At 48.9% G+C, this 24,750-nt stretch overlaps 22 non-coding genes across 22 annotated transcripts; all 22 read left to right on the top strand.

Moving 5' to 3' along the window:
• Window positions 1-144: 144 nt before the first annotated feature.
• LOC124563148 lies at window positions 145-263 on the top strand. The gene has a single exon (XR_006969932.1). It is a non-coding gene; the product is annotated as a 5S ribosomal RNA (ribosomal RNA).
• Window positions 264-1,294: 1,031 nt separating this feature from the next.
• Window positions 1,295-1,413, top strand: LOC124563136. The gene has a single exon (XR_006969921.1). It is a non-coding gene; the product is annotated as a 5S ribosomal RNA (ribosomal RNA).
• A 1,031-nt stretch (window positions 1,414-2,444) lies between these two features.
• LOC124563124 lies at window positions 2,445-2,563 on the top strand. Its single transcript, XR_006969910.1, has one exon. It is a non-coding gene; the product is annotated as a 5S ribosomal RNA (ribosomal RNA).
• Window positions 2,564-3,595: 1,032 nt separating this feature from the next.
• LOC124563112 lies at window positions 3,596-3,714 on the top strand. Its single transcript, XR_006969899.1, has one exon. It is a non-coding gene; the product is annotated as a 5S ribosomal RNA (ribosomal RNA).
• Window positions 3,715-4,747: 1,033 nt separating this feature from the next.
• Window positions 4,748-4,866, top strand: LOC124563100. Its single transcript, XR_006969888.1, has one exon. It is a non-coding gene; the product is annotated as a 5S ribosomal RNA (ribosomal RNA).
• Window positions 4,867-5,897: 1,031 nt separating this feature from the next.
• On the top strand, window positions 5,898-6,016 carry LOC124563088. The gene has a single exon (XR_006969877.1). It is a non-coding gene; the product is annotated as a 5S ribosomal RNA (ribosomal RNA).
• A 1,031-nt stretch (window positions 6,017-7,047) lies between these two features.
• On the top strand, window positions 7,048-7,166 carry LOC124563074. The gene has a single exon (XR_006969865.1). It is a non-coding gene; the product is annotated as a 5S ribosomal RNA (ribosomal RNA).
• Window positions 7,167-8,196: 1,030 nt separating this feature from the next.
• On the top strand, window positions 8,197-8,315 carry LOC124563062. The gene has a single exon (XR_006969854.1). It is a non-coding gene; the product is annotated as a 5S ribosomal RNA (ribosomal RNA).
• Window positions 8,316-9,346: 1,031 nt separating this feature from the next.
• Window positions 9,347-9,465, top strand: LOC124563050. Its single transcript, XR_006969843.1, has one exon. It is a non-coding gene; the product is annotated as a 5S ribosomal RNA (ribosomal RNA).
• A 1,029-nt stretch (window positions 9,466-10,494) lies between these two features.
• Window positions 10,495-10,613, top strand: LOC124563038. The gene has a single exon (XR_006969832.1). It is a non-coding gene; the product is annotated as a 5S ribosomal RNA (ribosomal RNA).
• Window positions 10,614-11,643: 1,030 nt separating this feature from the next.
• LOC124563025 lies at window positions 11,644-11,762 on the top strand. Its single transcript, XR_006969821.1, has one exon. It is a non-coding gene; the product is annotated as a 5S ribosomal RNA (ribosomal RNA).
• Window positions 11,763-12,793: 1,031 nt separating this feature from the next.
• LOC124563013 lies at window positions 12,794-12,912 on the top strand. Its single transcript, XR_006969810.1, has one exon. It is a non-coding gene; the product is annotated as a 5S ribosomal RNA (ribosomal RNA).
• A 1,031-nt stretch (window positions 12,913-13,943) lies between these two features.
• On the top strand, window positions 13,944-14,062 carry LOC124563001. Its single transcript, XR_006969799.1, has one exon. It is a non-coding gene; the product is annotated as a 5S ribosomal RNA (ribosomal RNA).
• A 1,032-nt stretch (window positions 14,063-15,094) lies between these two features.
• LOC124562989 lies at window positions 15,095-15,213 on the top strand. The gene has a single exon (XR_006969788.1). It is a non-coding gene; the product is annotated as a 5S ribosomal RNA (ribosomal RNA).
• A 1,031-nt stretch (window positions 15,214-16,244) lies between these two features.
• On the top strand, window positions 16,245-16,363 carry LOC124562977. The gene has a single exon (XR_006969777.1). It is a non-coding gene; the product is annotated as a 5S ribosomal RNA (ribosomal RNA).
• A 1,030-nt stretch (window positions 16,364-17,393) lies between these two features.
• Window positions 17,394-17,512, top strand: LOC124562965. The gene has a single exon (XR_006969766.1). It is a non-coding gene; the product is annotated as a 5S ribosomal RNA (ribosomal RNA).
• A 1,032-nt stretch (window positions 17,513-18,544) lies between these two features.
• LOC124562951 lies at window positions 18,545-18,663 on the top strand. The gene has a single exon (XR_006969754.1). It is a non-coding gene; the product is annotated as a 5S ribosomal RNA (ribosomal RNA).
• Window positions 18,664-19,696: 1,033 nt separating this feature from the next.
• Window positions 19,697-19,815, top strand: LOC124562939. Its single transcript, XR_006969743.1, has one exon. It is a non-coding gene; the product is annotated as a 5S ribosomal RNA (ribosomal RNA).
• A 1,031-nt stretch (window positions 19,816-20,846) lies between these two features.
• LOC124562927 lies at window positions 20,847-20,965 on the top strand. The gene has a single exon (XR_006969732.1). It is a non-coding gene; the product is annotated as a 5S ribosomal RNA (ribosomal RNA).
• A 1,031-nt stretch (window positions 20,966-21,996) lies between these two features.
• Window positions 21,997-22,115, top strand: LOC124562915. The gene has a single exon (XR_006969721.1). It is a non-coding gene; the product is annotated as a 5S ribosomal RNA (ribosomal RNA).
• Window positions 22,116-23,145: 1,030 nt separating this feature from the next.
• LOC124562903 lies at window positions 23,146-23,264 on the top strand. The gene has a single exon (XR_006969710.1). It is a non-coding gene; the product is annotated as a 5S ribosomal RNA (ribosomal RNA).
• A 1,034-nt stretch (window positions 23,265-24,298) lies between these two features.
• LOC124562891 lies at window positions 24,299-24,417 on the top strand. Its single transcript, XR_006969699.1, has one exon. It is a non-coding gene; the product is annotated as a 5S ribosomal RNA (ribosomal RNA).
• The last annotated feature ends 333 nt before the right edge of the window (window positions 24,418-24,750 follow it).

Below are 24,750 nucleotides of genomic sequence, written 5' to 3'. Positions count from 1 at the left end.
TGGATCTCAGGATTGCGTTCGCGCTAACGTGACGAATTGTCAATAAAAAAAAAATGCGGCTGCTTTCGACCGAAAAGTATGATTTTGTGTGTGTTGGGATTAGAACCGAATGCGAATTCTTCCATGCGCCTACATTATATGGGCGCCAACGGCCATACCATGTTGAATACACCGGTTCTCGTCCGATCACCGAAGTTAAACAACATCGGGCGTGGTTAGTACTTGGATGGGTGACCACCTGGGAACACCTCGTGCTGTTGGCTCCCTTTCATTTACTTTTTTTTTTTATACCGCCCTCTTTCCATACCACCGTTCTGTTGTGACAAAGATTCTTGCTTAAGCATTTTAATCTACTGTAATGACCATAAGGTGCGAAATTGCAGTAAATATCTCAGTTTGAGGGAGAATGTGCTAACCAAGTTCGCCAGGAAATCTTTGAAAACGACAAAACAGTACGAATCGGCAGATGTGTTCTGAAATACGTCAGCGCCTGTTGTTGTGTAGCGGTGTACAATTCCTACTTCGATATGTAATTATAAATTTATTCCTTAGTCGACTCGTCTCGTCTCGTCATCTCCTGCAGACGTTTCTTGTGCTTGCGCTGTTATATGGGCCACGACCCGAGCGGCAGCGAGCGGCAGTCGAGCAAAGTCGGGACAAGTCGGGACGGGGACAGGGACAGGAATGGTGCGAATGCACTGCAAATTACGCAAACACCTCGTCTGAGGCGAGGCGAGGCGAGGCGAGGAAGCTCACATCGCCAGCAGTGGCGCCCTCCAACAAGACACTGCCACACCCCGCACAGGCCTTACGCCGGTCGGCCGCGCGCCAGCCCTCCTGCGCTGGACACCAGGAACAAGATGCGTCTTCCGCGAGTGTCGAAGGCTGCACGCGCCAAGCGGATGACAGGAGGTGCAACGAGAAGCTGCGCGTCTCACACACACGGCGGCGCGCCCGCTAATTCGGCAGTCGCTCTGCTGGCACGTCGGATTGCGGAAGGAAGTGCTTACAATTACAATTCTGTTCGTGTTTTATGTTGTAAAGTTGTTAGCTTGTAACGATGTAATGTTAATAAATAAATTCATAAATCTCCAAAAAAAAAAAAAAAAAAAAAAAATACACGAAGCGCGTCCTTCCGGCTCATAAGTTTTGGATCTCAGGATTGCGTTCGCGCTAACGTGACGAATTGTCAATAAAAAAAAAATGCGGCTGCTTTCGACCGAAAAGTATGATTTTGTGTGTGTTGGGATTAGAACCGAATGCGAATTCTTCCATGCGCCTACATTATATGGGCGCCAACGGCCATACCATGTTGAATACACCGGTTCTCGTCCGATCACCGAAGTTAAACAACATCGGGCGTGGTTAGTACTTGGATGGGTGACCACCTGGGAACACCTCGTGCTGTTGGCTCCCTTTCATTTACTTTTTTTTTTTATACCGCCCTCTTTCCATACCACCGTTCTGTTGTGACAAAGATTCTTGCTTAAGCATTTTAATCTACTGTAATGACCATAAGGTGCGAAATTGCAGTAAATATCTCAGTTTGAGGGAGAATGTGCTAACCAAGTTCGCCAGGAAGTCTTTGAAAACGACAAAACAGTACGAATCGGCAGATGTGTTCTGAAATACGTCAGCGCCTGTTGTTGTGTAGCGGTGTACAATTCCTACTTCGATATGTAATTATAAATTTATTCCTTAGTCGACTCGTCTCGTCTCGTCATCTCCTGCAGACGTTTCTTGTGCTTGCGCTGTTATATGGGCCACGACCCGAGCGGCAGCGAGCGGCAGTCGAGCAAAGTCGGGACAAGTCGGGACGGGGACAGGGACAGGAATGGTGCGAATGCACTGCAAATTACGCAAACACCTCGTCTGAGGCGAGGCGAGGCGAGGCGAGGAAGCTCACATCGCCAGCAGTGGCGCCCTCCAACAAGACACTGCCACACCCCGCACAGGCCTTACGCCGGTCGGCCGCGCGCCAGCCCTCCTGCGCTGGACACCAGGAACAAGATGCGTCTTCCGCGAGTGTCGAAGGCTGCACGCGCCAAGCGGATGACAGGAGGTGCAACGAGAAGCTGCGCGTCTCACACACACGGCGGCGCGCCCGCTAATTCGGCAGTCGCTCTGCTGGCACGTCGGATTGCGGAAGGAAGTGCTTACAATTACAATTCTGTTCGTGTTTTATGTTGTAAAGTTGTTAGCTTGTAACGATGTAATGTTAATAAATAAATTCATAAATCTCCAAAAAAAAAAAAAAAAAAAAAAAATACACGAAGCGCGTCCTTCCGGCTCATAAGTTTTGGATCTCAGGATTGCGTTCGCGCTAACGTGACGAATTGTCAATAAAAAAAAAATGCGGCTGCTTTCGACCGAAAAGTATGATTTTGTGTGTGTTGGGATTAGAACCGAATGCGAATTCTTCCATGCGCCTACATTATATGGGCGCCAACGGCCATACCATGTTGAATACACCGGTTCTCGTCCGATCACCGAAGTTAAACAACATCGGGCGTGGTTAGTACTTGGATGGGTGACCACCTGGGAACACCTCGTGCTGTTGGCTCCCTTTCATTTACTTTTTTTTTTTATACCGCCCTCTTTCCATACCACCGTTCTGTTGTGACAAAGATTCTTGCTTAAGCATTTTAATCTACTGTAATGACCATAAGGTGCGAAATTGCAGTAAATATCTCAGTTTGAGGGAGAATGTGCTAACCAAGTTCGCCAGGAAGTCTTTGAAAACGACAAAACAGTACGAATCGGCAGATGTGTTCTGAAATACGTCAGCGCCTGTTGTTGTGTAGCGGTGTACAATTCCTACTTCGATATGTAATTATAAATTTATTCCTTAGTCGACTCGTCTCGTCTCGTCATCTCCTGCAGACGTTTCTTGTGCTTGCGCTGTTATATGGGCCACGACCCGAGCGGCAGCGAGCGGCAGTCGAGCAAAGTCGGGACAAGTCGGGACGGGGACAGGGACAGGAATGGTGCGAATGCACTGCAAATTACGCAAACACCTCGTCTGAGGCGAGGCGAGGCGAGGCGAGGAAGCTCACATCGCCAGCAGTGGCGCCCTCCAACAAGACACTGCCACACCCCGCACAGGCCTTACGCCGGTCGGCCGCGCGCCAGCCCTCCTGCGCTGGACACCAGGAACAAGATGCGTCTTCCGCGAGTGTCGAAGGCTGCACGCGCCAAGCGGATGACAGGAGGTGCAACGAGAAGCTGCGCGTCTCACACACACGGCGGCGCGCCCGCTAATTCGGCAGTCGCTCTGCTGGCACGTCGGATTGCGGAAGGAAGTGCTTACAATTACAATTCTGTTCGTGTTTTATGTTGTAAAGTTGTTAGCTTGTAACGATGTAATGTTAATAAATAAATTCATAAATCTCCAAAAAAAAAAAAAAAAAAAAAAAAATACACGAAGCGCGTCCTTCCGGCTCATAAGTTTTGGATCTCAGGATTGCGTTCGCGCTAACGTGACGAATTGTCAATAAAAAAAAAATGCGGCTGCTTTCGACCGAAAAGTATGATTTTGTGTGTGTTGGGATTAGAACCGAATGCGAATTCTTCCATGCGCCTACATTATATGGGCGCCAACGGCCATACCATGTTGAATACACCGGTTCTCGTCCGATCACCGAAGTTAAACAACATCGGGCGTGGTTAGTACTTGGATGGGTGACCACCTGGGAACACCTCGTGCTGTTGGCTCCCTTTCATTTACTTTTTTTTTTTATACCGCCCTCTTTCCATACCACCGTTCTGTTGTGACAAAGATTCTTGCTTAAGCATTTTAATCTACTGTAATGACCATAAGGTGCGAAATTGCAGTAAATATCTCAGTTTGAGGGAGAATGTGCTAACCAAGTTCGCCAGGAAGTCTTTGAAAACGACAAAACAGTACGAATCGGCAGATGTGTTCTGAAATACGTCAGCGCCTGTTGTTGTGTAGCGGTGTACAATTCCTACTTCGATATGTAATTATAAATTTATTCCTTAGTCGACTCGTCTCGTCTCGTCATCTCCTGCAGACGTTTCTTGTGCTTGCGCTGTTATATGGGCCACGACCCGAGCGGCAGCGAGCGGCAGTCGAGCAAAGTCGGGACAAGTCGGGACGGGGACAGGGACAGGAATGGTGCGAATGCACTGCAAATTACGCAAACACCTCGTCTGAGGCGAGGCGAGGCGAGGCGAGGAAGCTCACATCGCCAGCAGTGGCGCCCTCCAACAAGACACTGCCACACCCCGCACAGGCCTTACGCCGGTCGGCCGCGCGCCAGCCCTCCTGCGCTGGACACCAGGAACAAGATGCGTCTTCCGCGAGTGTCGAAGGCTGCACGCGCCAAGCGGATGACAGGAGGTGCAACGAGAAGCTGCGCGTCTCACACACACGGCGGCGCGCCCGCTAATTCGGCAGTCGCTCTGCTGGCACGTCGGATTGCGGAAGGAAGTGCTTACAATTACAATTCTGTTCGTGTTTTATGTTGTAAAGTTGTTAGCTTGTAACGATGTAATGTTAATAAATAAATTCATAAATCTCCAAAAAAAAAAAAAAAAAAAAAAAAAATACACGAAGCGCGTCCTTCCGGCTCATAAGTTTTGGATCTCAGGATTGCGTTCGCGCTAACGTGACGAATTGTCAATAAAAAAAAAATGCGGCTGCTTTCGACCGAAAAGTATGATTTTGTGTGTGTTGGGATTAGAACCGAATGCGAATTCTTCCATGCGCCTACATTATATGGGCGCCAACGGCCATACCATGTTGAATACACCGGTTCTCGTCCGATCACCGAAGTTAAACAACATCGGGCGTGGTTAGTACTTGGATGGGTGACCACCTGGGAACACCTCGTGCTGTTGGCTCCCTTTCATTTACTTTTTTTTTTTATACCGCCCTCTTTCCATACCACCGTTCTGTTGTGACAAAGATTCTTGCTTAAGCATTTTAATCTACTGTAATGACCATAAGGTGCGAAATTGCAGTAAATATCTCAGTTTGAGGGAGAATGTGCTAACCAAGTTCGCCAGGAAATCTTTGAAAACGACAAAACAGTACGAATCGGCAGATGTGTTCTGAAATACGTCAGCGCCTGTTGTTGTGTAGCGGTGTACAATTCCTACTTCGATATGTAATTATAAATTTATTCCTTAGTCGACTCGTCTCGTCTCGTCATCTCCTGCAGACGTTTCTTGTGCTTGCGCTGTTATATGGGCCACGACCCGAGCGGCAGCGAGCGGCAGTCGAGCAAAGTCGGGACAAGTCGGGACGGGGACAGGGACAGGAATGGTGCGAATGCACTGCAAATTACGCAAACACCTCGTCTGAGGCGAGGCGAGGCGAGGCGAGGAAGCTCACATCGCCAGCAGTGGCGCCCTCCAACAAGACACTGCCACACCCCGCACAGGCCTTACGCCGGTCGGCCGCGCGCCAGCCCTCCTGCGCTGGACACCAGGAACAAGATGCGTCTTCCGCGAGTGTCGAAGGCTGCACGCGCCAAGCGGATGACAGGAGGTGCAACGAGAAGCTGCGCGTCTCACACACACGGCGGCGCGCCCGCTAATTCGGCAGTCGCTCTGCTGGCACGTCGGATTGCGGAAGGAAGTGCTTACAATTACAATTCTGTTCGTGTTTTATGTTGTAAAGTTGTTAGCTTGTAACGATGTAATGTTAATAAATAAATTCATAAATCTCCAAAAAAAAAAAAAAAAAAAAAAAATACACGAAGCGCGTCCTTCCGGCTCATAAGTTTTGGATCTCAGGATTGCGTTCGCGCTAACGTGACGAATTGTCAATAAAAAAAAAATGCGGCTGCTTTCGACCGAAAAGTATGATTTTGTGTGTGTTGGGATTAGAACCGAATGCGAATTCTTCCATGCGCCTACATTATATGGGCGCCAACGGCCATACCATGTTGAATACACCGGTTCTCGTCCGATCACCGAAGTTAAACAACATCGGGCGTGGTTAGTACTTGGATGGGTGACCACCTGGGAACACCTCGTGCTGTTGGCTCCCTTTCATTTACTTTTTTTTTTTATACCGCCCTCTTTCCATACCACCGTTCTGTTGTGACAAAGATTCTTGCTTAAGCATTTTAATCTACTGTAATGACCATAAGGTGCGAAATTGCAGTAAATATCTCAGTTTGAGGGAGAATGTGCTAACCAAGTTCGCCAGGAAGTCTTTGAAAACGACAAAACAGTACGAATCGGCAGATGTGTTCTGAAATACGTCAGCGCCTGTTGTTGTGTAGCGGTGTACAATTCCTACTTCGATATGTAATTATAAATTTATTCCTTAGTCGACTCGTCTCGTCTCGTCATCTCCTGCAGACGTTTCTTGTGCTTGCGCTGTTATATGGGCCACGACCCGAGCGGCAGCGAGCGGCAGTCGAGCAAAGTCGGGACAAGTCGGGACGGGGACAGGGACAGGAATGGTGCGAATGCACTGCAAATTACGCAAACACCTCGTCTGAGGCGAGGCGAGGCGAGGCGAGGAAGCTCACATCGCCAGCAGTGGCGCCCTCCAACAAGACACTGCCACACCCCGCACAGGCCTTACGCCGGTCGGCCGCGCGCCAGCCCTCCTGCGCTGGACACCAGGAACAAGATGCGTCTTCCGCGAGTGTCGAAGGCTGCACGCGCCAAGCGGATGACAGGAGGTGCAACGAGAAGCTGCGCGTCTCACACACACGGCGGCGCGCCCGCTAATTCGGCAGTCGCTCTGCTGGCACGTCGGATTGCGGAAGGAAGTGCTTACAATTACAATTCTGTTCGTGTTTTATGTTGTAAAGTTGTTAGCTTGTAACGATGTAATGTTAATAAATAAATTCATAAATCTCCAAAAAAAAAAAAAAAAAAAAAAAATACACGAAGCGCGTCCTTCCGGCTCATAAGTTTTGGATCTCAGGATTGCGTTCGCGCTAACGTGACGAATTGTCAATAAAAAAAAAATGCGGCTGCTTTCGACCGAAAAGTATGATTTTGTGTGTGTTGGGATTAGAACCGAATGCGAATTCTTCCATGCGCCTACATTATATGGGCGCCAACGGCCATACCATGTTGAATACACCGGTTCTCGTCCGATCACCGAAGTTAAACAACATCGGGCGTGGTTAGTACTTGGATGGGTGACCACCTGGGAACACCTCGTGCTGTTGGCTCCCTTTCATTTACTTTTTTTTTTTATACCGCCCTCTTTCCATACCACCGTTCTGTTGTGACAAAGATTCTTGCTTAAGCATTTTAATCTACTGTAATGACCATAAGGTGCGAAATTGCAGTAAATATCTCAGTTTGAGGGAGAATGTGCTAACCAAGTTCGCCAGGAAGTCTTTGAAAACGACAAAACAGTACGAATCGGCAGATGTGTTCTGAAATACGTCAGCGCCTGTTGTTGTGTAGCGGTGTACAATTCCTACTTCGATATGTAATTATAAATTTATTCCTTAGTCGACTCGTCTCGTCTCGTCATCTCCTGCAGACGTTTCTTGTGCTTGCGCTGTTATATGGGCCACGACCCGAGCGGCAGCGAGCGGCAGTCGAGCAAAGTCGGGACAAGTCGGGACGGGGACAGGGACAGGAATGGTGCGAATGCACTGCAAATTACGCAAACACCTCGTCTGAGGCGAGGCGAGGCGAGGCGAGGAAGCTCACATCGCCAGCAGTGGCGCCCTCCAACAAGACACTGCCACACCCCGCACAGGCCTTACGCCGGTCGGCCGCGCGCCAGCCCTCCTGCGCTGGACACCAGGAACAAGATGCGTCTTCCGCGAGTGTCGAAGGCTGCACGCGCCAAGCGGATGACAGGAGGTGCAACGAGAAGCTGCGCGTCTCACACACACGGCGGCGCGCCCGCTAATTCGGCAGTCGCTCTGCTGGCACGTCGGATTGCGGAAGGAAGTGCTTACAATTACAATTCTGTTCGTGTTTTATGTTGTAAAGTTGTTAGCTTGTAACGATGTAATGTTAATAAATAAATTCATAAATCTCCAAAAAAAAAAAAAAAAAAAAAAATACACGAAGCGCGTCCTTCCGGCTCATAAGTTTTGGATCTCAGGATTGCGTTCGCGCTAACGTGACGAATTGTCAATAAAAAAAAAATGCGGCTGCTTTCGACCGAAAAGTATGATTTTGTGTGTGTTGGGATTAGAACCGAATGCGAATTCTTCCATGCGCCTACATTATATGGGCGCCAACGGCCATACCATGTTGAATACACCGGTTCTCGTCCGATCACCGAAGTTAAACAACATCGGGCGTGGTTAGTACTTGGATGGGTGACCACCTGGGAACACCTCGTGCTGTTGGCTCCCTTTCATTTACTTTTTTTTTTTATACCGCCCTCTTTCCATACCACCGTTCTGTTGTGACAAAGATTCTTGCTTAAGCATTTTAATCTACTGTAATGACCATAAGGTGCGAAATTGCAGTAAATATCTCAGTTTGAGGGAGAATGTGCTAACCAAGTTCGCCAGGAAGTCTTTGAAAACGACAAAACAGTACGAATCGGCAGATGTGTTCTGAAATACGTCAGCGCCTGTTGTTGTGTAGCGGTGTACAATTCCTACTTCGATATGTAATTATAAATTTATTCCTTAGTCGACTCGTCTCGTCTCGTCATCTCCTGCAGACGTTTCTTGTGCTTGCGCTGTTATATGGGCCACGACCCGAGCGGCAGCGAGCGGCAGTCGAGCAAAGTCGGGACAAGTCGGGACGGGGACAGGGACAGGAATGGTGCGAATGCACTGCAAATTACGCAAACACCTCGTCTGAGGCGAGGCGAGGCGAGGCGAGGAAGCTCACATCGCCAGCAGTGGCGCCCTCCAACAAGACACTGCCACACCCCGCACAGGCCTTACGCCGGTCGGCCGCGCGCCAGCCCTCCTGCGCTGGACACCAGGAACAAGATGCGTCTTCCGCGAGTGTCGAAGGCTGCACGCGCCAAGCGGATGACAGGAGGTGCAACGAGAAGCTGCGCGTCTCACACACACGGCGGCGCGCCCGCTAATTCGGCAGTCGCTCTGCTGGCACGTCGGATTGCGGAAGGAAGTGCTTACAATTACAATTCTGTTCGTGTTTTATGTTGTAAAGTTGTTAGCTTGTAACGATGTAATGTTAATAAATAAATTCATAAATCTCCAAAAAAAAAAAAAAAAAAAAAAAATACACGAAGCGCGTCCTTCCGGCTCATAAGTTTTGGATCTCAGGATTGCGTTCGCGCTAACGTGACGAATTGTCAATAAAAAAAAAATGCGGCTGCTTTCGACCGAAAAGTATGATTTTGTGTGTGTTGGGATTAGAACCGAATGCGAATTCTTCCATGCGCCTACACTATATGGGCGCCAACGGCCATACCATGTTGAATACACCGGTTCTCGTCCGATCACCGAAGTTAAACAACATCGGGCGTGGTTAGTACTTGGATGGGTGACCACCTGGGAACACCTCGTGCTGTTGGCTCCCTTTCATTTACTTTTTTTTTTTATACCGCCCTCTTTCCATACCACCGTTCTGTTGTGACAAAGATTCTTGCTTAAGCATTTTAATCTACTGTAATGACCATAAGGTGCGAAATTGCAGTAAATATCTCAGTTTGAGGGAGAATGTGCTAACCAAGTTCGCCAGGAAGTCTTTGAAAACGACAAAACAGTACGAATCGGCAGATGTGTTCTGAAATACGTCAGCGCCTGTTGTTGTGTAGCGGTGTACAATTCCTACTTCGATATGTAATTATAAATTTATTCCTTAGTCGACTCGTCTCGTCTCGTCATCTCCTGCAGACGTTTCTTGTGCTTGCGCTGTTATATGGGCCACGACCCGAGCGGCAGCGAGCGGCAGTCGAGCAAAGTCGGGACAAGTCGGGACGGGGACAGGGACAGGAATGGTGCGAATGCACTGCAAATTACGCAAACACCTCGTCTGAGGCGAGGCGAGGCGAGGCGAGGAAGCTCACATCGCCAGCAGTGGCGCCCTCCAACAAGACACTGCCACACCCCGCACAGGCCTTACGCCGGTCGGCCGCGCGCCAGCCCTCCTGCGCTGGACACCAGGAACAAGATGCGTCTTCCGCGAGTGTCGAAGGCTGCACGCGCCAAGCGGATGACAGGAGGTGCAACGAGAAGCTGCGCGTCTCACACACACGGCGGCGCGCCCGCTAATTCGGCAGTCGCTCTGCTGGCACGTCGGATTGCGGAAGGAAGTGCTTACAATTACAATTCTGTTCGTGTTTTATGTTGTAAAGTTGTTAGCTTGTAACGATGTAATGTTAATAAATAAATTCATAAATCTCCAAAAAAAAAAAAAAAAAAAAAAATACACGAAGCGCGTCCTTCCGGCTCATAAGTTTTGGATCTCAGGATTGCGTTCGCGCTAACGTGACGAATTGTCAATAAAAAAAAATGCGGCTGCTTTCGACCGAAAAGTATGATTTTGTGTGTGTTGGGATTAGAACCGAATGCGAATTCTTCCATGCGCCTACATTATATGGGCGCCAACGGCCATACCATGTTGAATACACCGGTTCTCGTCCGATCACCGAAGTTAAACAACATCGGGCGTGGTTAGTACTTGGATGGGTGACCACCTGGGAACACCTCGTGCTGTTGGCTCCCTTTCATTTACTTTTTTTTTTTATACCGCCCTCTTTCCATACCACCGTTCTGTTGTGACAAAGATTCTTGCTTAAGCATTTTAATCTACTGTAATGACCATAAGGTGCGAAATTGCAGTAAATATCTCAGTTTGAGGGAGAATGTGCTAACCAAGTTCGCCAGGAAGTCTTTGAAAACGACAAAACAGTACGAATCGGCAGATGTGTTCTGAAATACGTCAGCGCCTGTTGTTGTGTAGCGGTGTACAATTCCTACTTCGATATGTAATTATAAATTTATTCCTTAGTCGACTCGTCTCGTCTCGTCATCTCCTGCAGACGTTTCTTGTGCTTGCGCTGTTATATGGGCCACGACCCGAGCGGCAGCGAGCGGCAGTCGAGCAAAGTCGGGACAAGTCGGGACGGGGACAGGGACAGGAATGGTGCGAATGCACTGCAAATTACGCAAACACCTCGTCTGAGGCGAGGCGAGGCGAGGCGAGGAAGCTCACATCGCCAGCAGTGGCGCCCTCCAACAAGACACTGCCACACCCCGCACAGGCCTTACGCCGGTCGGCCGCGCGCCAGCCCTCCTGCGCTGGACACCAGGAACAAGATGCGTCTTCCGCGAGTGTCGAAGGCTGCACGCGCCAAGCGGATGACAGGAGGTGCAACGAGAAGCTGCGCGTCTCACACACACGGCGGCGCGCCCGCTAATTCGGCAGTCGCTCTGCTGGCACGTCGGATTGCGGAAGGAAGTGCTTACAATTACAATTCTGTTCGTGTTTTATGTTGTAAAGTTGTTAGCTTGTAACGATGTAATGTTAATAAATAAATTCATAAATCTCCAAAAAAAAAAAAAAAAAAAAAAATACACGAAGCGCGTCCTTCCGGCTCATAAGTTTTGGATCTCAGGATTGCGTTCGCGCTAACGTGACGAATTGTCAATAAAAAAAAAATGCGGCTGCTTTCGACCGAAAAGTATGATTTTGTGTGTGTTGGGATTAGAACCGAATGCGAATTCTTCCATGCGCCTACATTATATGGGCGCCAACGGCCATACCATGTTGAATACACCGGTTCTCGTCCGATCACCGAAGTTAAACAACATCGGGCGTGGTTAGTACTTGGATGGGTGACCACCTGGGAACACCTCGTGCTGTTGGCTCCCTTTCATTTACTTTTTTTTTTTATACCGCCCTCTTTCCATACCACCGTTCTGTTGTGACAAAGATTCTTGCTTAAGCATTTTAATCTACTGTAATGACCATAAGGTGCGAAATTGCAGTAAATATCTCAGTTTGAGGGAGAATGTGCTAACCAAGTTCGCCAGGAAGTCTTTGAAAACGACAAAACAGTACGAATCGGCAGATGTGTTCTGAAATACGTCAGCGCCTGTTGTTGTGTAGCGGTGTACAATTCCTACTTCGATATGTAATTATAAATTTATTCCTTAGTCGACTCGTCTCGTCTCGTCATCTCCTGCAGACGTTTCTTGTGCTTGCGCTGTTATATGGGCCACGACCCGAGCGGCAGCGAGCGGCAGTCGAGCAAAGTCGGGACAAGTCGGGACGGGGACAGGGACAGGAATGGTGCGAATGCACTGCAAATTACGCAAACACCTCGTCTGAGGCGAGGCGAGGCGAGGCGAGGAAGCTCACATCGCCAGCAGTGGCGCCCTCCAACAAGACACTGCCACACCCCGCACAGGCCTTACGCCGGTCGGCCGCGCGCCAGCCCTCCTGCGCTGGACACCAGGAACAAGATGCGTCTTCCGCGAGTGTCGAAGGCTGCACGCGCCAAGCGGATGACAGGAGGTGCAACGAGAAGCTGCGCGTCTCACACACACGGCGGCGCGCCCGCTAATTCGGCAGTCGCTCTGCTGGCACGTCGGATTGCGGAAGGAAGTGCTTACAATTACAATTCTGTTCGTGTTTTATGTTGTAAAGTTGTTAGCTTGTAACGATGTAATGTTAATAAATAAATTCATAAATCTCCAAAAAAAAAAAAAAAAAAAAAAAATACACGAAGCGCGTCCTTCCGGCTCATAAGTTTTGGATCTCAGGATTGCGTTCGCGCTAACGTGACGAATTGTCAATAAAAAAAAAATGCGGCTGCTTTCGACCGAAAAGTATGATTTTGTGTGTGTTGGGATTAGAACCGAATGCGAATTCTTCCATGCGCCTACATTATATGGGCGCCAACGGCCATACCATGTTGAATACACCGGTTCTCGTCCGATCACCGAAGTTAAACAACATCGGGCGTGGTTAGTACTTGGATGGGTGACCACCTGGGAACACCTCGTGCTGTTGGCTCCCTTTCATTTACTTTTTTTTTTTATACCGCCCTCTTTCCATACCACCGTTCTGTTGTGACAAAGATTCTTGCTTAAGCATTTTAATCTACTGTAATGACCATAAGGTGCGAAATTGCAGTAAATATCTCAGTTTGAGGGAGAATGTGCTAACCAAGTTCGCCAGGAAGTCTTTGAAAACGACAAAACAGTACGAATCGGCAGATGTGTTCTGAAATACGTCAGCGCCTGTTGTTGTGTAGCGGTGTACAATTCCTACTTCGATATGTAATTATAAATTTATTCCTTAGTCGACTCGTCTCGTCTCGTCATCTCCTGCAGACGTTTCTTGTGCTTGCGCTGTTATATGGGCCACGACCCGAGCGGCAGCGAGCGGCAGTCGAGCAAAGTCGGGACAAGTCGGGACGGGGACAGGGACAGGAATGGTGCGAATGCACTGCAAATTACGCAAACACCTCGTCTGAGGCGAGGCGAGGCGAGGCGAGGAAGCTCACATCGCCAGCAGTGGCGCCCTCCAACAAGACACTGCCACACCCCGCACAGGCCTTACGCCGGTCGGCCGCGCGCCAGCCCTCCTGCGCTGGACACCAGGAACAAGATGCGTCTTCCGCGAGTGTCGAAGGCTGCACGCGCCAAGCGGATGACAGGAGGTGCAACGAGAAGCTGCGCGTCTCACACACACGGCGGCGCGCCCGCTAATTCGGCAGTCGCTCTGCTGGCACGTCGGATTGCGGAAGGAAGTGCTTACAATTACAATTCTGTTCGTGTTTTATGTTGTAAAGTTGTTAGCTTGTAACGATGTAATGTTAATAAATAAATTCATAAATCTCCAAAAAAAAAAAAAAAAAAAAAAAATACACGAAGCGCGTCCTTCCGGCTCATAAGTTTTGGATCTCAGGATTGCGTTCGCGCTAACGTGACGAATTGTCAATAAAAAAAAAATGCGGCTGCTTTCGACCGAAAAGTATGATTTTGTGTGTGTTGGGATTAGAACCGAATGCGAATTCTTCCATGCGCCTACATTATATGGGCGCCAACGGCCATACCATGTTGAATACACCGGTTCTCGTCCGATCACCGAAGTTAAACAACATCGGGCGTGGTTAGTACTTGGATGGGTGACCACCTGGGAACACCTCGTGCTGTTGGCTCCCTTTCATTTACTTTTTTTTTTTATACCGCCCTCTTTCCATACCACCGTTCTGTTGTGACAAAGATTCTTGCTTAAGCATTTTAATCTACTGTAATGACCATAAGGTGCGAAATTGCAGTAAATATCTCAGTTTGAGGGAGAATGTGCTAACCAAGTTCGCCAGGAAGTCTTTGAAAACGACAAAACAGTACGAATCGGCAGATGTGTTCTGAAATACGTCAGCGCCTGTTGTTGTGTAGCGGTGTACAATTCCTACTTCGATATGTAATTATAAATTTATTCCTTAGTCGACTCGTCTCGTCTCGTCATCTCCTGCAGACGTTTCTTGTGCTTGCGCTGTTATATGGGCCACGACCCGAGCGGCAGCGAGCGGCAGTCGAGCAAAGTCGGGACAAGTCGGGACGGGGACAGGGACAGGAATGGTGCGAATGCACTGCAAATTACGCAAACACCTCGTCTGAGGCGAGGCGAGGCGAGGCGAGGAAGCTCACATCGCCAGCAGTGGCGCCCTCCAACAAGACACTGCCACACCCCGCACAGGCCTTACGCCGGTCGGCCGCGCGCCAGCCCTCCTGCGCTGGACACCAGGAACAAGATGCGTCTTCCGCGAGTGTCGAAGGCTGCACGCGCCAAGCGGATGACAGGAGGTGCAACGAGAAGCTGCGCGTCTCACACACACGGCGGCGCGCCCGCTAATTCGGCAGTCGCTCTGCTGGCACGTCGGATTGCGGAAGGAAGTGCTTACAATTACAATTCTGTTCGTGTTTTATGTTGTAAAGTTGTTAGCTTGTAACGATGTAATGTTAATAAATAAATTCATAAATCTCCAAAAAAAAAAAAAAAAAAAAAAAAATACACGAAGCGCGTCCTTCCGGCTCATAAGTTTTGGATCTCAGGATTGCGTTCGCGCTAACGTGACGAATTGTCAATAAAAAAAAAATGCGGCTGCTTTCGACCGAAAAGTATGATTTTGTGTGTGTTGGGATTAGAACCGAATGCGAATTCTTCCATGCGCCTACATTATATGGGCGCCAACGGCCATACCATGTTGAATACACCGGTTCTCGTCCGATCACCGAAGTTAAACAACATCGGGCGTGGTTAGTACTTGGATGGGTGACCACCTGGGAACACCTCGTGCTGTTGGCTCCCTTTCATTTACTTTTTTTTTTTATACCGCCCTCTTTCCATACCACCGTTCTGTTGTGACAAAGATTCTTGCTTAAGCATTTTAATCTACTGTAATGACCATAAGGTGCGAAATTGCAGTAAATATCTCAGTTTGAGGGAGAATGTGCTAACCAAGTTCGCCAGGAAGTCTTTGAAAACGACAAAACAGTACGAATCGGCAGATGTGTTCTGAAATACGTCAGCGCCTGTTGTTGTGTAGCGGTGTACAATTCCTACTTCGATATGTAATTATAAATTTATTCCTTAGTCGACTCGTCTCGTCTCGTCATCTCCTGCAGACGTTTCTTGTGCTTGCGCTGTTATATGGGCCACGACCCGAGCGGCAGCGAGCGGCAGTCGAGCAAAGTCGGGACAAGTCGGGACGGGGACAGGGACAGGAATGGTGCGAATGCACTGCAAATTACGCAAACACCTCGTCTGAGGCGAGGCGAGGCGAGGCGAGGAAGCTCACATCGCCAGCAGTGGCGCCCTCCAACAAGACACTGCCACACCCCGCACAGGCCTTACGCCGGTCGGCCGCGCGCCAGCCCTCCTGCGCTGGACACCAGGAACAAGATGCGTCTTCCGCGAGTGTCGAAGGCTGCACGCGCCAAGCGGATGACAGGAGGTGCAACGAGAAGCTGCGCGTCTCACACACACGGCGGCGCGCCCGCTAATTCGGCAGTCGCTCTGCTGGCACGTCGGATTGCGGAAGGAAGTGCTTACAATTACAATTCTGTTCGTGTTTTATGTTGTAAAGTTGTTAGCTTGTAACGATGTAATGTTAATAAATAAATTCATAAATCTCCAAAAAAAAAAAAAAAAAAAAAAAATACACGAAGCGCGTCCTTCCGGCTCATAAGTTTTGGATCTCAGGATTGCGTTCGCGCTAACGTGACGAATTGTCAATAAAAAAAAAATGCGGCTGCTTTCGACCGAAAAGTATGATTTTGTGTGTGTTGGGATTAGAACCGAATGCGAATTCTTCCATGCGCCTACATTATATGGGCGCCAACGGCCATACCATGTTGAATACACCGGTTCTCGTCCGATCACCGAAGTTAAACAACATCGGGCGTGGTTAGTACTTGGATGGGTGACCACCTGGGAACACCTCGTGCTGTTGGCTCCCTTTCATTTACTTTTTTTTTTTATACCGCCCTCTTTCCATACCACCGTTCTGTTGTGACAAAGATTCTTGCTTAAGCATTTTAATCTACTGTAATGACCATAAGGTGCGAAATTGCAGTAAATATCTCAGTTTGAGGGAGAATGTGCTAACCAAGTTCGCCAGGAAGTCTTTGAAAACGACAAAACAGTACGAATCGGCAGATGTGTTCTGAAATACGTCAGCGCCTGTTGTTGTGTAGCGGTGTACAATTCCTACTTCGATATGTAATTATAAATTTATTCCTTAGTCGACTCGTCTCGTCTCGTCATCTCCTGCAGACGTTTCTTGTGCTTGCGCTGTTATATGGGCCACGACCCGAGCGGCAGCGAGCGGCAGTCGAGCAAAGTCGGGACAAGTCGGGACGGGGACAGGGACAGGAATGGTGCGAATGCACTGCAAATTACGCAAACACCTCGTCTGAGGCGAGGCGAGGCGAGGCGAGGAAGCTCACATCGCCAGCAGTGGCGCCCTCCAACAAGACACTGCCACACCCCGCACAGGCCTTACGCCGGTCGGCCGCGCGCCAGCCCTCCTGCGCTGGACACCAGGAACAAGATGCGTCTTCCGCGAGTGTCGAAGGCTGCACGCGCCAAGCGGATGACAGGAGGTGCAACGAGAAGCTGCGCGTCTCACACACACGGCGGCGCGCCCGCTAATTCGGCAGTCGCTCTGCTGGCACGTCGGATTGCGGAAGGAAGTGCTTACAATTACAATTCTGTTCGTGTTTTATGTTGTAAAGTTGTTAGCTTGTAACGATGTAATGTTAATAAATAAATTCATAAATCTCCAAAAAAAAAAAAAAAAAAAAAAAATACACGAAGCGCGTCCTTCCGGCTCATAAGTTTTGGATCTCAGGATTGCGTTCGCGCTAACGTGACGAATTGTCAATAAAAAAAAATGCGGCTGCTTTCGACCGAAAAGTATGATTTTGTGTGTGTTGGGATTAGAACCGAATGCGAATTCTTCCATGCGCCTACATTATATGGGCGCCAACGGCCATACCATGTTGAATACACCGGTTCTCGTCCGATCACCGAAGTTAAACAACATCGGGCGTGGTTAGTACTTGGATGGGTGACCACCTGGGAACACCTCGTGCTGTTGGCTCCCTTTCATTTACTTTTTTTTTTTATACCGCCCTCTTTCCATACCACCGTTCTGTTGTGACAAAGATTCTTGCTTAAGCATTTTAATCTACTGTAATGACCATAAGGTGCGAAATTGCAGTAAATATCTCAGTTTGAGGGAGAATGTGCTAACCAAGTTCGCCAGGAAGTCTTTGAAAACGACAAAACAGTACGAATCGGCAGATGTGTTCTGAAATACGTCAGCGCCTGTTGTTGTGTAGCGGTGTACAATTCCTACTTCGATATGTAATTATAAATTTATTCCTTAGTCGACTCGTCTCGTCTCGTCATCTCCTGCAGACGTTTCTTGTGCTTGCGCTGTTATATGGGCCACGACCCGAGCGGCAGCGAGCGGCAGTCGAGCAAAGTCGGGACAAGTCGGGACGGGGACAGGGACAGGAATGGTGCGAATGCACTGCAAATTACGCAAACACCTCGTCTGAGGCGAGGCGAGGCGAGGCGAGGAAGCTCACATCGCCAGCAGTGGCGCCCTCCAACAAGACACTGCCACACCCCGCACAGGCCTTACGCCGGTCGGCCGCGCGCCAGCCCTCCTGCGCTGGACACCAGGAACAAGATGCGTCTTCCGCGAGTGTCGAAGGCTGCACGCGCCAAGCGGATGACAGGAGGTGCAACGAGAAGCTGCGCGTCTCACACACACGGCGGCGCGCCCGCTAATTCGGCAGTCGCTCTGCTGGCACGTCGGATTGCGGAAGGAAGTGCTTACAATTACAATTCTGTTCGTGTTTTATGTTGTAAAGTTGTTAGCTTGTAACGATGTAATGTTAATAAATAAATTCATAAATCTCCAAAAAAAAAAAAAAAAAAAAAAAAATACACGAAGCGCGTCCTTCCGGCTCATAAGTTTTGGATCTCAGGATTGCGTTCGCGCTAACGTGACGAATTGTCAATAAAAAAAAAATGCGGCTGCTTTCGACCGAAAAGTATGATTTTGTGTGTGTTGGGATTAGAACCGAATGCGAATTCTTCCATGCGCCTACATTATATGGGCGCCAACGGCCATACCATGTTGAATACACCGGTTCTCGTCCGATCACCGAAGTTAAACAACATCGGGCGTGGTTAGTACTTGGATGGGTGACCACCTGGGAACACCTCGTGCTGTTGGCTCCCTTTCATTTACTTTTTTTTTTTATACCGCCCTCTTTCCATACCACCGTTCTGTTGTGACAAAGATTCTTGCTTAAGCATTTTAATCTACTGTAATGACCATAAGGTGCGAAATTGCAGTAAATATCTCAGTTTGAGGGAGAATGTGCTAACCAAGTTCGCCAGGAAGTCTTTGAAAACGACAAAACAGTACGAATCGGCAGATGTGTTCTGAAATACGTCAGCGCCTGTTGTTGTGTAGCGGTGTACAATTCCTACTTCGATATGTAATTATAAATTTATTCCTTAGTCGACTCGTCTCGTCTCGTCATCTCCTGCAGACGTTTCTTGTGCTTGCGCTGTTATATGGGCCACGACCCGAGCGGCAGCGAGCGGCAGTCGAGCAAAGTCGGGACAAGTCGGGACGGGGACAGGGACAGGAATGGTGCGAATGCACTGCAAATTACGCAAACACCTCGTCTGAGGCGAGGCGAGGCGAGGCGAGGAAGCTCACATCGCCAGCAGTGGCGCCCTCCAACAAGACACTGCCACACCCCGCACAGGCCTTACGCCGGTCGGCCGCGCGCCAGCCCTCCTGCGCTGGACACCAGGAACAAGATGCGTCTTCCGCGAGTGTCGAAGGCTGCACGCGCCAAGCGGATGACAGGAGGTGCAACGAGAAGCTGCGCGTCTCACACACACGGCGGCGCGCCCGCTAATTCGGCAGTCGCTCTGCTGGCACGTCGGATTGCGGAAGGAAGTGCTTACAATTACAATTCTGTTCGTGTTTTATGTTGTAAAGTTGTTAGCTTGTAACGATGTAATGTTAATAAATAAATTCATAAATCTCCAAAAAAAAAAAAAAAAAAAAAAAAAATACACGAAGCGCGTCCTTCCGGCTCATAAGTTTTGGATCTCAGGATTGCGTTCGCGCTAACGTGACGAATTGTCAATAAAAAAAAAATGCGGCTGCTTTCGACCGAAAAGTATGATTTTGTGTGTGTTGGGATTAGAACCGAATGCGAATTCTTCCATGCGCCTACATTATATGGGCGCCAACGGCCATACCATGTTGAATACACCGGTTCTCGTCCGATCACCGAAGTTAAACAACATCGGGCGTGGTTAGTACTTGGATGGGTGACCACCTGGGAACACCTCGTGCTGTTGGCTCCCTTTCATTTACTTTTTTTTTTTATACCGCCCTCTTTCCATACCACCGTTCTGTTGTGACAAAGATTCTTGCTTAAGCATTTTAATCTACTGTAATGACCATAAGGTGCGAAATTGCAGTAAATATCTCAGTTTGAGGGAGAATGTGCTAACCAAGTTCGCCAGGAAATCTTTGAAAACGACAAAACAGTACGAATCGGCAGATGTGTTCTGAAATACGTCAGCGCCTGTTGTTGTGTAGCGGTGTACAATTCCTACTTCGATATGTAATTATAAATTTATTCCTTAGTCGACTCGTCTCGTCTCGTCATCTCCTGCAGACGTTTCTTGTGCTTGCGCTGTTATATGGGCCACGACCCGAGCGGCAGCGAGCGGCAGTCGAGCAAAGTCGGGACAAGTCGGGACGGGGACAGGGACAGGAATGGTGCGAATGCACTGCAAATTACGCAAACACCTCGTCTGAGGCGAGGCGAGGCGAGGCGAGGAAGCTCACATCGCCAGCAGTGGCGCCCTCCAACAAGACACTGCCACACCCCGCACAGGCCTTACGCCGGTCGGCCGCGCGCCAGCCCTCCTGCGCTGGACACCAGGAACAAGATGCGTCTTCCGCGAGTGTCGAAGGCTGCACGCGCCAAGCGGATGACAGGAGGTGCAACGAGAAGCTGCGCGTCTCACACACACGGCGGCGCGCCCGCTAATTCGGCAGTCGCTCTGCTGGCACGTCGGATTGCGGAAGGAAGTGCTTACAATTACAATTCTGTTCGTGTTTTATGTTGTAAAGTTGTTAGCTTGTAACGATGTAATGTTAATAAATAAATTCATAAATCTCCAAAAAAAAAAAAAAAAAAAAAAAATACACGAAGCGCGTCCTTCCGGCTCATAAGTTTTGGATCTCAGGATTGCGTTCGCGCTAACGTGACGAATTGTCAATAAAAAAAAAATGCGGCTGCTTTCGACCGAAAAGTATGATTTTGTGTGTGTTGGGATTAGAACCGAATGCGAATTCTTCCATGCGCCTACATTATATGGGCGCCAACGGCCATACCATGTTGAATACACCGGTTCTCGTCCGATCACCGAAGTTAAACAACATCGGGCGTGGTTAGTACTTGGATGGGTGACCACCTGGGAACACCTCGTGCTGTTGGCTCCCTTTCATTTACTTTTTTTTTTTATACCGCCCTCTTTCCATACCACCGTTCTGTTGTGACAAAGATTCTTGCTTAAGCATTTTAATCTACTGTAATGACCATAAGGTGCGAAATTGCAGTAAATATCTCAGTTTGAGGGAGAATGTGCTAACCAAGTTCGCCAGGAAGTCTTTGAAAACGACAAAACAGTACGAATCGGCAGATGTGTTCTGAAATACGTCAGCGCCTGTTGTTGTGTAGCGGTGTACAATTCCTACTTCGATATGTAATTATAAATTTATTCCTTAGTCGACTCGTCTCGTCTCGTCATCTCCTGCAGACGTTTCTTGTGCTTGCGCTGTTATATGGGCCACGACCCGAGCGGCAGCGAGCGGCAGTCGAGCAAAGTCGGGACAAGTCGGGACGGGGACAGGGACAGGAATGGTGCGAATGCACTGCAAATTACGCAAACACCTCGTCTGAGGCGAGGCGAGGCGAGGCGAGGAAGCTCACATCGCCAGCAGTGGCGCCCTCCAACAAGACACTGCCACACCCCGCACAGGCCTTACGCCGGTCGGCCGCGCGCCAGCCCTCCTGCGCTGGACACCAGGAACAAGATGCGTCTTCCGCGAGTGTCGAAGGCTGCACGCGCCAAGCGGATGACAGGAGGTGCAACGAGAAGCTGCGCGTCTCACACACACGGCGGCGCGCCCGCTAATTCGGCAGTCGCTCTGCTGGCACGTCGGATTGCGGAAGGAAGTGCTTACAATTACAATTCTGTTCGTGTTTTATGTTGTAAAGTTGTTAGCTTGTAACGATGTAATGTTAATAAATAAATTCATAAATCTCCAAAAAAAAAAAAAAAAAAAAAAAATACACGAAGCGCGTCCTTCCGGCTCATAAGTTTTGGATCTCAGGATTGCGTTCGCGCTAACGTGACGAATTGTCAATAAAAAAAAAATGCGGCTGCTTTCGACCGAAAAGTATGATTTTGTGTGTGTTGGGATTAGAACCGAATGCGAATTCTTCCATGCGCCTACATTATATGGGCGCCAACGGCCATACCATGTTGAATACACCGGTTCTCGTCCGATCACCGAAGTTAAACAACATCGGGCGTGGTTAGTACTTGGATGGGTGACCACCTGGGAACACCTCGTGCTGTTGGCTCCCTTTCATTTACTTTTTTTTTTTATACCGCCCTCTTTCCATACCACCGTTCTGTTGTGACAAAGATTCTTGCTTAAGCATTTTAATCTACTGTAATGACCATAAGGTGCGAAATTGCAGTAAATATCTCAGTTTGAGGGAGAATGTGCTAACCAAGTTCGCCAGGAAGTCTTTGAAAACGACAAAACAGTACGAATCGGCAGATGTGTTCTGAAATACGTCAGCGCCTGTTGTTGTGTAGCGGTGTACAATTCCTACTTCGATATGTAATTATAAATTTATTCCTTAGTCGACTCGTCTCGTCTCGTCATCTCCTGCAGACGTTTCTTGTGCTTGCGCTGTTATATGGGCCACGACCCGAGCGGCAGCGAGCGGCAGTCGAGCAAAGTCGGGACAAGTCGGGACGGGGACAGGGACAGGAATGGTGCGAATGCACTGCAAATTACGCAAACACCTCGTCTGAGGCGAGGCGAGGCGAGGCGAGGAAGCTCACATCGCCAGCAGTGGCGCCCTCCAACAAGACACTGCCACACCCCGCACAGGCCTTACGCCGGTCGGCCGCGCGCCAGCCCTCCTGCGCTGGACACCAGGAACAAGATGCGTCTTCCGCGAGTGTCGAAGGCTGCACGCGCCAAGCGGATGACAGGAGGTGCAACGAGAAGCTGCGCGTCTCACACACACGGCGGCGCGCCCGCTAATTCGGCAGTCGCTCTGCTGGCACGTCGGATTGCGGAAGGAAGTGCTTACAATTACAATTCTGTTCGTGTTTTATGTTGTAAAGTTGTTAGCTTGTAACGATGTAATGTTAATAAATAAATTCATAAATCTCCAAAAAAAAAAAAAAAAAAAAAAATACACGAAGCGCGTCCTTCCGGCTCATAAGTTTTGGATCTCAGGATTGCGTTCGCGCTAACGTGACGAATTGTCAATAAAAAAAAAATGCGGCTGCTTTCGACCGAAAAGTATGATTTTGTGTGTGTTGGGATTAGAACCGAATGCGAATTCTTCCATGCGCCTACATTATATGGGCGCCAACGGCCATACCATGTTGAATACACCGGTTCTCGTCCGATCACCGAAGTTAAACAACATCGGGCGTGGTTAGTACTTGGATGGGTGACCACCTGGGAACACCTCGTGCTGTTGGCTCCCTTTCATTTACTTTTTTTTTTTATACCGCCCTCTTTCCATACCACCGTTCTGTTGTGACAAAGATTCTTGCTTAAGCATTTTAATCTACTGTAATGACCATAAGGTGCGAAATTGCAGTAAATATCTCAGTTTGAGGGAGAATGTGCTAACCAAGTTCGCCAGGAAGTCTTTGAAAACGACAAAACAGTACGAATCGGCAGATGTGTTCTGAAATACGTCAGCGCCTGTTGTTGTGTAGCGGTGTACAATTCCTACTTCGATATGTAATTATAAATTTATTCCTTAGTCGACTCGTCTCGTCTCGTCATCTCCTGCAGACGTTTCTTGTGCTTGCGCTGTTATATGGGCCACGACCCGAGCGGCAGCGAGCGGCAGTCGAGCAAAGTCGGGACAAGTCGGGACGGGGACAGGGACAGGAATGGTGCGAATGCACTGCAAATTACGCAAACACCTCGTCTGAGGGCGAGGCGAGGCGAGGCGAGGAAGCTCACATCGCCAGCAGTGGCGCCCTCCAACAAGACACTGCCACACCCCGCACAGGCCTTACGCCGGTCGGCCGCGCGCCAGCCCTCCTGCGCTGGACACCAGGAACAAGATGCGTCTTCCGCGAGTGTCGAAGGCTGCACGCGCCAAGCGGATGACAGGAGGTGCAACGAGAAGCTGCGCGTCTCACACACACGGCGGCGCGCCCGCTAATTCGGCAGTCGCTCTGCTGGCACGTCGGATTGCGGAAGGAAGTGCTTACAATTACAATTCTGTTCGTGTTTTATGTTGTAAAGTTGTTAGCTTGTAACGATGTAATGTTAATAAATAAATTCATAAATCTCCAAAAAAAAAAAAAAAAAAAAAAAAAATACACGAAGCGCGTCCTTCCGGCTCATAAGTTTTGGATCTCAGGATTGCGTTCGCGCTAACGTGACGAATTGTCAATAAAAAAAAAATGCGGCTGCTTTCGACCGAAAAGTATGATTTTGTGTGTGTTGGGATTAGAACCGAATGCGAATTCTTCCATGCGCCTACATTATATGGGCGCCAACGGCCATACCATGTTGAATACACCGGTTCTCGTCCGATCACCGAAGTTAAACAACATCGGGCGTGGTTAGTACTTGGATGGGTGACCACCTGGGAACACCTCGTGCTGTTGGCTCCCTTTCATTTACTTTTTTTTTTTATACCGCCCTCTTTCCATACCACCGTTCTGTTGTGACAAAGATTCTTGCTTAAGCATTTTAATCTACTGTAATGACCATAAGGTGCGAAATTGCAGTAAATATCTCAGTTTGAGGGAGAATGTGCTAACCAAGTTCGCCAGGAAATCTTTGAAAACGACAAAACAGTACGAATCGGCAGATGTGTTCTGAAATACGTCAGCGCCTGTTGTTGTGTAGCGGTGTACAATTCCTACTTCGATATGTAATTATAAATTTATTCCTTAGTCGACTCGTCTCGTCTCGTCATCTCCTGCAGACGTTTCTTGTGC

This window comes from Schistocerca americana, unplaced genomic scaffold (genome assembly GCF_021461395.2).
Source record: "Schistocerca americana isolate TAMUIC-IGC-003095 unplaced genomic scaffold, iqSchAmer2.1 HiC_scaffold_119, whole genome shotgun sequence".
NCBI classification, from domain to species: Eukaryota; Metazoa; Arthropoda; class Insecta; order Orthoptera; family Acrididae; genus Schistocerca; species Schistocerca americana.
The sequence above is the reverse complement of the archived record's forward strand: the minus strand, read 5'-3'. Positions and strand labels throughout refer to the sequence as shown.